A 12,069-nucleotide genomic window follows, 5' to 3' on the forward strand; every position below is an offset into this window, starting at 1 on the left:
CCAAAATGACTTCCATCCATTTGAATTCCTGTGAGGAAACACTGAGAAATTGATTGATACGCTCGTCAAACAAGTAACACAAACCCACAAATTATAATTCTTTCAGTTTGTTGTGCCAATCGAAAGCAACGTGAGAGCGAAACTAACACTGTCGAGCTAACGCGGCAGAGCCGAGGGATACCGACGCCAAAATGGCATCTGTTTGAGAGACGGAGCACCACCGCAGAGGCGATATTCGCAAAATGTCTCCCTTTGCGGACTCCCCACGGTGTCTGCCGTTTTAAATTAATACCCGGATCGCACCCGACTCAACTTGAAGGCTCAGGTGTGAGACAATATGTTGCAGAAAAGACCCCCGACATCATCAGGCGATTTTGTTTCCTGAAATTGTTTCCGTTCCGTTGACGTAGTTGGTCCGTTCCAGCTGCTCCAGTTAATGGACATTTCTAACTTCCTTCGGGTAATGGATGCATTTGATACGTTTTTTTAGTTTTACTTTTTGACACCTACAGTGTTCTCGTTTGCCCGCGTCCCTGCGTCCTGGACGCATCATTTTTGCTGGGGACGCATAGTGTCAAGTCAACGTGCGTGCCTGGGACGCAACTTTTTTGACACAAAATTGTCATTTTTACCCGATTACATTTTTTTTTTTTTAAAAAGATTTACCACACTCCAAACTTTTCGTCTGGCACATCCGCCGTTGTTGTTTTGGTCTCGGGATTCGAGTTTTTGTCTGCACGCCGATCTCGGCAAACGAGACCTCTTTGCTTCGAGATTACGTCATTGTTGTGGTGGTTGTCGAGGGAAGGTGAAGAATAAGTATGCCTCCGAAAAAAGTTAGTATTATGTGAAAATCAACTCAAAATTGGTAATTTCTTCAGTGTCAGTAATACGTCGAAACTTAATGCAGAAAGTGATAACAACGGCAATAATTTCGGCACGAAAAAACGGCAGAGAAATTCTTCGGAAGATCGCGAAGGCAAGGAAAACACGTGTGTTGAAACCAACGATTCGACGAAAGAAAACAAACTAAAGAATACTCCTAGCAAGGACTTTTCTGCTAAAATGGACTCAATTATATTCCTGGTTACGCTATGAGGAGGATGATAATGGATTGGACCTTGAGAAGGCATTACAACTGTGGCGGGACAGCAAACCAGGAAGAATATATGAATTGGAAAAGTGATAACTTGCTTTGTATTACCAATTAATTGTGATGATTAAAACTGCACGAATATATAGACTAATATTTCAGCAATATTATTTTGAATAATGTGCAATATTGTTGTGAACTGAAAAACCTTGAAGTGATAACTGATTTGTATTACCAATAAACTGTGATGGTTAAAACTGAATGAATATATAGATTTATATTATATATTTGTCGCCGATTTACAATGTCAACCTCAATAACACTAAATTTTGGGGACCCATAGATCTCTGTTGGGACCCCTAGATTTTTTTCACAGGTAAAATGAACACTGCACCTACATAGATTTCATAGGCAACCAGTTAGTCATTTTGCCCATTTTTGAGCACTGTAGTTTGTTTTTTGACTATTACGTGATTTTTGCTAACGACCAATAATGTTGCTATCCACACCCTTTTATAAGCTTGAATATGTACAGACGCTCCCCTACTTACAAACATTTGTGTTCCAAAAAATGGTAGATACGAAAAAAAATTCGGCATGTCGAAAAATATCCGGACATTGTTAGAAGTTAGATTTTGTATTGTGCACTTTTTTCCGAGTACAGGACAGTACTGTAGTGCTTCTTTTCGCCGCTACCAGCTTGTGAAGCTGTGAAAGCTCACCCAATATCCACCCCTGAAAAGAAATCTGGCTTCATCTTCCTAATTCGTATGTAAACATTCTATACTGTATCTCCAGCGCGCTAAGGACTTTGACACTTTTATTGTTTAGTATCTTAATATGGTTGGTGTAAAGAAGAGGCGAGGCGTTTAATTTGAAAAGAAAGTGTAATAAGGAAGCTTAATGCGGTTGAGAAAATGGCTGGATCGCTTTTTTAGCCACTTTCTACCGTGGAGGAGGAAGTTGCCTAACTCTTGAAACTCATCTTCCAAAAGTAAGTTAAACTTAACTTTATTTAACTTTATCGAGCATATTATTTATTAAATGTGTATTTTTTTTAGCACAAAACAATACAGGTTACTAATACAAGCATTAAACATACTTATAAAACTCTAAACATACATTCCATACAAAATATAGCACTGAAGCAACTTACGAACAAATTCAACTTACAAACGATCGTCCGGAACGTATCTCGTTCGTAAGTGGGCAGCGTCAGCATTACATATAAAGGGCTCATGGAAGGGGTTCAAAATAGGTTGGAATTTCTTATCTTAAGGCTTCTCTCTCTGTCTTCCTTGCAAGTTCAAAATCGATTCTCTCTGTTGTGTCCATTAAAGTTTAAACTTATCATCGACCATTTTGGTATGAGTCAGGAGAGTAATAAGTCCAAACACAGCATTTTATTGTTGTAGAATATCAGTTAAGAAGCAATATCTACATGTCAGGAACTGTCTTTGTGGGCGGCTATTTGAGGTGTGGTCTCGTGGTGATAATGACATAATTCAGTCTTCATCCAATGACCAATCAGAAAACAGGTAAGCCCATAATTGTTTTTTAACTGAGCCCTCGCAACTTTGATGTCGTTATTTTATTTTAAAATGGCCTATCCGGAATTAAGTTAGAAAAACAAGTAGATATTGATTCCTTACTTATCTTCTATAAGCACAAAATGTTGTGTTTAGACTAGTGGAGGCCTGTTCAATATAGAACTATAATAAAAATATAATTCTTTAGATTGACTTCTGCTTTTAAGAGATCTATTAATAGTGCAAAATTCTAACCAGTCCCGTTATAGCAATTCCTAGTTTTTGCTTGGGTTACTTTCCTTAAAAAAAGGCCATAATAGGTGAAATCTGAAGGAATGATTTTTATTATTACGATAAAATACATTGGAAAAAAGAACAGAACCGTTCCCCAACTTCTGCACCACTTTTTATGTATTTATTTATACGAAAAACTATTTTCTCAGAGACTGCTAAGACAATCAAAATGCAGAACACAGTGCCCAATGCAAAGTTGCGAAGCAGCAAGATGTGAGAAGTGAACTGTGTTATAGACTTTAGACTTTATTGTCCCCAAAAGTAAATTATTTTCCAAGCTTGCGGCGCATGTTCAACAGCAAACATAATTGAATATAACAAAGGAACACAGAAAAGAATGAAAAAACAATGCGCAGAGAAACCATTTTATGGTCGAAAATTCACCCGTTTAAGAGCAATTTGATCATTAAGAGTGCACTTTTTCCACCTTGTATGCTGACAAAAGGGTTTTTTCCAAGCCATAAATTCTTATAGTGTCAGTGTTGTTTAGTTTCAAATGATTTACAAAACCCTCACAGTGTACTTAGCCAACACCAGAAGACTTTGTTTCCCACAAAATTAAAATCCATCTGTGTTTTGTCATCTCAGCTAGGTAACGCTACACGTAACCCTCTGGAAGGTTGCCTCTCCTGCACAACGTCCAAGATGCTGTGTAGTACAACACACGACTGCTATATATTTTTTTTACTTATTTTCACGAGTTTGATATCATGTTAATTTGGCGACAAAACATCCCCATACTTGTACAAAAGCTTCACAGCTTCATCCCTTCAGAGGAAGCTGTACAGGCACAATTAAGTTACATAAGTTACCAGTAATGGGCAGTGGTGGGTAGTGTAGCCAAAACATTTTACTCAAGTAAAAATAGTGTTACTTCAGAATAATATTACCGTAAATTCCGGACTATAGAGCGCACCTGATTATAAGCCACACCCACCACATTCCGGGAGGAAAACTGATTTTGTACATACACAAGCCGCACCTGTACTGTATATTAGCCGCATGCGCCCACATTGAATAAACGCAATTCAAACACGAACTTAACCCATCCCCGCTAAAGTCCAAAAAACATAGCCGGCACGAACGTGAAACGTGAATCTTGAACGTGAAACGATACCACTACTTAAGATTTATTGCAGACCTGCAGAGTCCGGGTGCCCGTTGAAAGTAATCCAAGGAAAAAAGTGTATATTTCCAAAGGTAAGGGTGGGAAAAATATATATCCACTATTGTCGGCCGCGTCCACAAACACGTATAACCTTTACACCACTTGCCGTCAGCCCGCGTTTGCCCCGCCCCTTCTTTCTCATATGCTCGTACAAAACATCAGAATAGGTTTCTAAAATAAATACATTACAAAAATATACAGTTGCAAATACATATTATACATGGTTACAAATATTTACAAAGAAAGACGGTACACCGAGAGAGTTTTCAAAGCTTTAATAATAATATTATAACGTTCATCCCAAACCGTGCTTGTGAAGGGTAGCAAAACGCTACTAGAAAAACGCTCTCACCACAGTAAACAGCTCTGTTAAAAAAACATATCATATTTGTAATAAGCACGGTAAGCCGTCCATTGTCACTGGCATGTGACGATTGATTTTTGCAATCCGGAGATGGAATCAGAGCTTGCTCTGTCCACTCCACGCATCGCAGTACCTCCGGGAACGAGGCATTTGCAATGATCGCAGCAAGGCTTTGAGGCTAGGACCTTAGCTCGGCCTCTTGGCTGAGAGCAAATGCCCTGGCTCCTTGGCTTTGTAGCGTAGTATGAACTGACCGATAACAGATAATGGATAATTAATAAAGAAAATAGAACAATAACAATTAAAAATCCCCCCCCCCTCATCTTCCTCCTTAAAATCGACGTTATCAAAGTCGTCTTCCTTCAGCATGGTAAAGAGACTTTGTCATGTAGACATAGTCCGGAATTTACTGTACTCAAGAAGAAGTAAAAGTAGTCATCCAAATACTTACTTGAGTAAAAGTAAGAAAAGTACTTGGTGAAAAAAATTACTCAAGTACTGAGTAACTGTAGCATCGTATTCATTATTTTTTTAAACAACAAATCAAACCATCAAAAGATCAAAGTCCATCCAATAAACACGAAAATACATATCATTTAAAAGTAGATTAACATAATCAAAGTAAATTCAAGTGCTTTAATAAAGAATACAATTAAAATAGTATAAATAAAGTAAGCACAAGTAGCGATTTTTCTTCTCAAATTTACTCAAGTAAAAGTATAAGGATTTAAAAATACTTCTAGAAGTACAAAATTTCCCAAAACTTTCTCAAGTAAATGTAACCGAGTAAATCTACTCCGTTACTAGCCATCTCTGGTAATTAGTTCACTTGACAATATGCCACAAATTTGAGCCAATTTGCATCTTAGTCTAGTTTAGAAGCAATTTGTGCGGTTTGGAGGCTAAATGTATTAAAATAAGCCTCTAAGCATATGACAGGGAGTTTTAAAGACACGTGGTAGCCAAATGCAATCACCTCAGTTACGAAAATACGGAACCAAGTCGGTTTATTATTATTTTTTTGAGTGCAACTGACATTAAATCTTAAAACAGTATATGAAAGTCTCTACACTTTATTAATTCATAATTACTTTATTCAACGGTTGATTTCATTATTCATTCAACACACAATTCACGGTCATGTCATAGATCCCTTGATCGCCCGGGTCGCCAGGGCACCACTTCCTGTGGTCTGTCTTGGGCAAGTACAGCCTGGGGGTGCCCAACCCTCTCCAGGCCGTTTTTTTTTTGTTTGAGGTTTGCTTCTCCACAGGAAACCTATTGTACTGCTTTTCATGGTAACCAGTAGAAGGAGAAGACTCCTGATCAGGCCCAGATACAGCACTTGTCATTCCCAGGTTGTCTTCTATCCAAGTACAAACCTTGCTCCGGTCAGATAAGATTGGGAGTTTGCTTTGGATTCATTTAATAAAATATAAGGTGTATCATATACCACCTCATACCATATACCATAGGAGTCACATTAAGTCACATTTATCTGTATAGCCCTTAATCCCAAAATATCTTACAGGGCTGCACAAACCAACATTACTACATCCCCTGATCTCAAATTGCATGAGAGCAAGGAGAAAGTAAAGATGCACTGTCCTTCTTTCAATTTGTTTATGTCTGACTATCGGATTCTTAAGGCCAGAAACACCGACGGTAATTTATGCTTTGCAAGAGTTGAACACCACACTCACGAAAATGAGATGAGGTCGTCAATCTTTGTCTGTCCAGCTTCGTGTTCTGCCAAAGTAAACCAACAAAAACCGCAGTTTGGTTTGTTTGGTATCACAAGTCTCCCAAGGGGGCTACAATGCCCTACTCCAGGTAAATTGTAGGACTGGAAATTACATGATCCAAGAGGTTATATCCGAAACTCTACATTCTGTATGTTCTGTTCTGTTACAATATTGTGTTTTGTGAATCTATTGACAATTACTGGTGAAACTTATTCTAAAAAAATGTTGAGTCTTTATTTACCGTATTTTCAGCACTATAAGGCGCACCTAAAAGCCTGTTTTTTTTTTTTCAAAAGCTGACCATGCGCCTTATAATACAGTGCGCCTTATATATGGATCAATATTAAGTCGCAAAGTCTTGCAACTAAAGCAAGCAGCCGCCGACTAGATTTTCCCCCGAAGGCGAAGTCGTCCGCGGTGTATGCTGGGATTTATATCCCGGCGTTTCATTTCCTAACCAATGTGTCAATCATCATTTGAATCAGTCACTATTGGCTAAAGTTATTCGGAGGTAAAAGGGGCGGATCCTTTTTATCATTTACAGGCTCGCATAGGCTAAAGGGACGAAACAAAGCCTGCAATTGGCCGAAAAAGATGAATGTGAATCACACGTTGGTTGGGTTGCACTACGACATAGAGAAAACATTTTTTAATATTCTGTATTTGTAAATATTTTACTCTCCTGGATTTACTACACTCACGGTTGTAAGAAGACCATGGTTACGTATCATTATTGAACGTGATGGCTGCAAGAGAACTTAGGTGAGCTATGCGGCTTTATATTTTCCCGGTATCTTCTTTTAGAACGATCTTGATGTTTCTGTGATGAGTCTATTTTTAAACTAAATTCAATTTAAAGTGTTTATTGTCATATGCACAGTAAAGAACCCCGTTGGCCTGCACTATAAAATTCTTACTTTGCTGTCCACACAGTTGCCAGCAAATAATAAAATGGAAACTAAGAAATGTTTGTTTGGTGACATCGTACGGACACCGCCTCTACGACACGTATTTGCTTCTTTTGCAAGCTTTTGGAATGTTAAGGGGGTAATAAGTTTGACTGAACTTTCTGACTGTTTTGTCGACGTTCCCATTGTAGCGCCTTATAATCCGGTGCGCCTTATGTATGGAAAATATTGGATCAAAAACTATTTTTTGGGGGTGCGCCCTATAACCCGGTGCGCCTTATAGTGCAGAAAATACGGTACTTGTATTTTCCCTGATTGAGCTATCTGTAATTTAGGATCCTTCTTACTTAAAAGAGCTAAGCAGTGCAATTCCAAGCCTAGATTTTTTTTGTCTCACTTCTCTAAAGTATGCCAGTTTCTCGCCCCCACATGTTCTTCAAAGTGCTCAAGGACACTTGCGCGTCTGGAAAATGTACAGAAATGCTGCATTTCTACTCAATTGTCTCAAGAAGCTCCTTTGAACATGAAAGAGGGAAGAGATGTCACAATTTGTCCTTCCTCTCCTAGTATCAATGTCTCGTATCGATCCGTCCTTGAGTCTATCGGTTCTTATTACCTGCCCTCAGTAACTTATCTCAATCGTTGTGGCCGTGACAGTTTCCGAAGCTTAAGCCGTCTCCGTGCCTTTCCCCTGGTCGTCTTTTCCGGCGTGGGTAGGAGGGGATGTCTGGCGAGTCCCAATAAAGACATATCCTCTCTGAACAAATCAATAGTGACAGTGTGTTTGCATAGATTAGGGGATTCTCCCGTTCTATGATTTCTCATCAGACACATGATGGGGAGAAGGGAGACTGGCATTTGAGCAGAAGATGCGTCTACGGGACCAGACTGATTTGATTGTGTTTGCATTTCATCTGCCGGCATTGATGGAAATGATTTAGATCCTGCCCAGCAGAAAAAGCCTCTCAGGTGGAAAATAGATGCATTTGAAATTCCTATTTCAATAAACCTCGGCGAGCGCTTTATGAAGGCCTCGGTCAGTGAGGTGTTCTTTGTTGATTGAACTGCTGTTGTCAACAAACCATGGAAGATGCGGAAAATCATAACATGGCTTCTCTGATTTTTGGAGCAGTATTACCGTAAATTCCGGACTATAGAGCGCACCTGATTATATGCCACACCCACCACATTTTAAGAGGATAAATGCTTTTGTACTTACACAAGCCGCACCTGTATATAAGCCGCATTTGCCTATATTAAAACATGTAACACAATCACGAAATTAACCCCAAACCCGACTTTGAGTTCAGCAATTGTAACTGAATATGGAGTACCCAGTCCAAAAACAACAGCCGGCGAATTGAATGTAAAATGATACCAGTACTCAAGATATGACGCAAACCTGCAGAGTCCGGGTCCTGTTGAAAATAATCCAAGGGAAAAAAATGTATATTTCCAAAGGTAAGGGTGGGAAAAAAACTATAGTCCGTTGCGTCCACAAACACGTCTCACTTTTACTCCACTTCCCATCAGCCCCCGTTGTATTCGCCCCTTTTTTTTTTATTTGCCCGTGGAAAACATCAGAAAAAGTCACTAGAATAAATACATAACAAAAATATACAGTTGCAAATACATATTATACATGGTTACACATATTTACAAAGAAAGACGGTACACCGAGAGAGTTTTCAAATCTTTAATAATAATAATAGTATAACTTTCATCCCAAACCGTGTCTGTGAAGGGTAGCAAAACGCTACTAGGAACATGCTCGCAACACAAGGAAACGGGTCTGTTAAAAAAAAAATACGGCACTTGTAAAAATCATGGTAAACTGTGCTCATCTTCCCCCTTTTAACTGACGTCATTAAAGTCGTCTTCCCCAGTATGGGAAAGAGACTTTGTCATATAGACGTTGTCCCACGCTCCTTTATTCAAAAACACGCTAGCAACACACTCGCATATATTCCACCGGTCTAAATCTTATCTTTTGTACTCGAACGCCGCTGGCATAAATTTGGCCACATCACTGAAAAAGCCGCAGGGTTGAACATTTGGGAAAAAAGTAGCGGCTTATAGTCCGGAATTTACGGTATTAACAAACAGTGTATCACATTCACCTTTTTAATAACTTTGAACTTTTGTGGCTAAGCCCCACGACCCTCAGGATTATCTGCACGGCCATCTCGCATTCCAAATGGAAATATTGTTGTGGTAAATACACTTGCATTTGAAGAATAGATTTGCATACATGTAGAAATTTAGGAAGACTTGCTTACAGTAGTGGGAAAAGGTCGGGTAGACATCCTTGAAGATACTCTTGGCAGACATTAAGTTTCCTTGAAGATAGCGTGCAAGGGACGGGACGCTCTGTACTTGATACGTGATACAGGACCGCCTTTTGGGGTGTACTCAATCGAAGCCTAATCGTCACTACCAGCTTTAAATACATTGTCATGTTCCTAGCTCTGTGAGATCTTTATTGACGCATCAATAAAGTGACATCTCCCTCCGTAACGAGGCTGGCTCCTGTCTATTTCTCTTATCCACATATGAGAAGACTTTTCTCTCGATTATCGGACCTCCAATTTCTCCAACAATATCTCCCGTGACACTGCCAGTAGATATTTTAAAACCATCCATCACTTTCTCATTAGAACCAAAAGTGTGTCACAGCGCTATAGGGGTAACCCCTCACATCTATGAGAATTAATTTTTATTAAAGATGTCTTTCCCGATTGACTCGATCCACAGACGGCGATGACATATTTAATTTCTGATCCAAAGGGAAGATAATCTCGGTTTAGCTCAAACAGTGCCTGACCTTTCTTTTAATATCTTGCCGCTTAATACGTTTGTCACACCTGCTGCCCACCTTGCGTTCTCGGATATTGAATTTCCCAAATAATCCGTTTTCCAGCTCACCCTGGTTGGCCAGAATTATTGCGGTGAAGTCAGAAACATACTAATGATCCTTGTTAGCATTGATTATGACTGATCTTTTGTAGAAGGTTGAAGAGCAGTCGAGCAGAGATAGAGACAAAATGTAATAACCAAGCGAAGTAAATAAGTTCATCACGGCAAAGGAGGTCAATATGATCCTAAATTATCAAAATGGCCTTTTACCAAATGTGAAGCTTTGATGAGTTCCAAAAGGGACTCATTCAAAATGCATTATTCGAAGCAGATTCATAACGCAACTTGTATATCATCCCGTCCTTGACTGGGAAACGACACAGGAAGGATTTTGCCACCGATCCCTCTGAGCAGATGGCAAGGTGAAATGTTCACGTAATGCATCTGCCAATGTGTTTGATTTTGATATCAGGTCAGCAGGGTTGGGTAGGGTTACTTTAACTGGATTACTCCAATACCAAATATGCTAATAAAAGACAAAAGAAAATAAATGTGAATAAAATTACTAAATTTTGTGCAGGCTTGGGGAGTAACGGAATACATGGAAGGGCAAAAATGATGTTGGTAAGCTGTTTGGATTTATTTTCATTTTGTTTCTGTCGCATTTGATGTTAGTTTTGCCGGAGATCAAAGAGATCAAAGCCAGGAGAAAAAGCTTACCACGTGTTGTGAGTCATAATTTTATTCATATTTAGTTTCTTCTTTCTTTTATTAGCATATTTGGTATTGGAGTCATCCAAAAGTAATTGAAAGTAATCCAGTTAAAGTATCCCTACCCAACCCTGCAGGTCAGTGATGTGGGTGTAGACACAGAAATTCCTAAACTGAGAGTAAATTATCTTGTTTTTTTGGGTTTCCCAAAGGAACTCTTTTTCTGATCTATGATCATTTATCATAGCAGCCTTGCCCTTTTACATACACTACAGGGAGTGCAGAATTATTAGGCAAGTTGTATTTTTGAGGATTAATTTTATTATTGAACAACAACCATGTTCTTAATGAACCCAAAAGTCTCATTAATATCAAAGCTGAATATTTTGGAAGTTGGAGTGGGGCTTTTTTAGTTTTAGCTATTTTAGGAGGATATCTGTGTGTGCAGGTGACTATTACTGTGCATAATTATTAGGCAACTTAACAAAAAACAAATGTATACCCATTTCAATTATTTATTTTCATCAGGGAAACCAATATAACAGCTCAACATTCACAAATATACATTTCTGACATTCAAAAACAAAACAAAAACAAATCAGTGACCAATATAGCCACCTTTCTTTGCAAGGACACTCAAAAGCCTGCCATCCATGGATTCTGTCAGTGCTTTGATCTGTTCACGATCAACATTGCGTGCAGCAGCAACCACAGCATCCCAGACACTGTTCAGAGAGGTGTACTGTTTTCCCTCCTTGTAAATCTCACATTTGATGAGGGACCCCAGGTTCTCTATGGGGTTCAGATCAGGTGAACAAGGAGGCCATGTCATTAGTTTTTCTTCTTTTAGACCCTTTCTTGCCAGCCACGCTGTGGAGTACTTGGATGCGTGTGATGGAGCGTTGTCCTGCATGAAAATCATGTTTTTCTTGAAGGATGCGGACTTCTTCCTGTACCACTGCTTGAAGAAGGTGTCTTCCAGAAACTGGCAGTAGGACTGGGAGTTGAGCTTGAGTCCATCCTCAACCCGAAAAAGCCCCACAAGCTCATCTTTGATGATACCAGCCCATACCAGTACCCCACCTCCACCTTGCTGGCGTCTGAGGCGGACTGGAGCTCTCTGCCCTTTACCGATCCAGCCACGGGCCCATCCATCTGGCCCATCAGGACTCACTCTCATTTCATCAGTCCATAAAACCTTAGAAAAATCCGTCTTGAGATTTTTCTTGGCCCAGTCTTGACGTTTCAGCTTGTGTGTCTTGTTCAGTGGTGGTCGTTTTTCAGCCTTTCTTACCTTGGCCATGTCTCTGAGTATTGCACACCTTGTGCTTTTGGGCACTCCAGTGATGTTGCAGCTCTGAAATATGGCAAAACTGGTGGCAAGTGGCATCTTGGCAGTTG

General features: G+C 39.5%; 1 protein-coding gene across 3 annotated transcripts in view; it reads left to right on the forward strand.

The window, feature by feature from the left end:
* The window catches only part of unc5a (unc-5 netrin receptor A), a 361,826-nt gene that overhangs the window by 172,022 nt on the left and 177,735 nt on the right, over nucleotides 1–12,069 (forward strand). The window lies entirely within an intron of this gene.

Source organism: Urocampus carinirostris, chromosome 9, assembly GCF_059441175.1.
Source record: "Urocampus carinirostris isolate Australia breed hairy pipefish chromosome 9, RoL_Ucar_1.0, whole genome shotgun sequence".
Taxonomy (NCBI): domain Eukaryota; kingdom Metazoa; phylum Chordata; class Actinopteri; order Syngnathiformes; family Syngnathidae; genus Urocampus; species Urocampus carinirostris.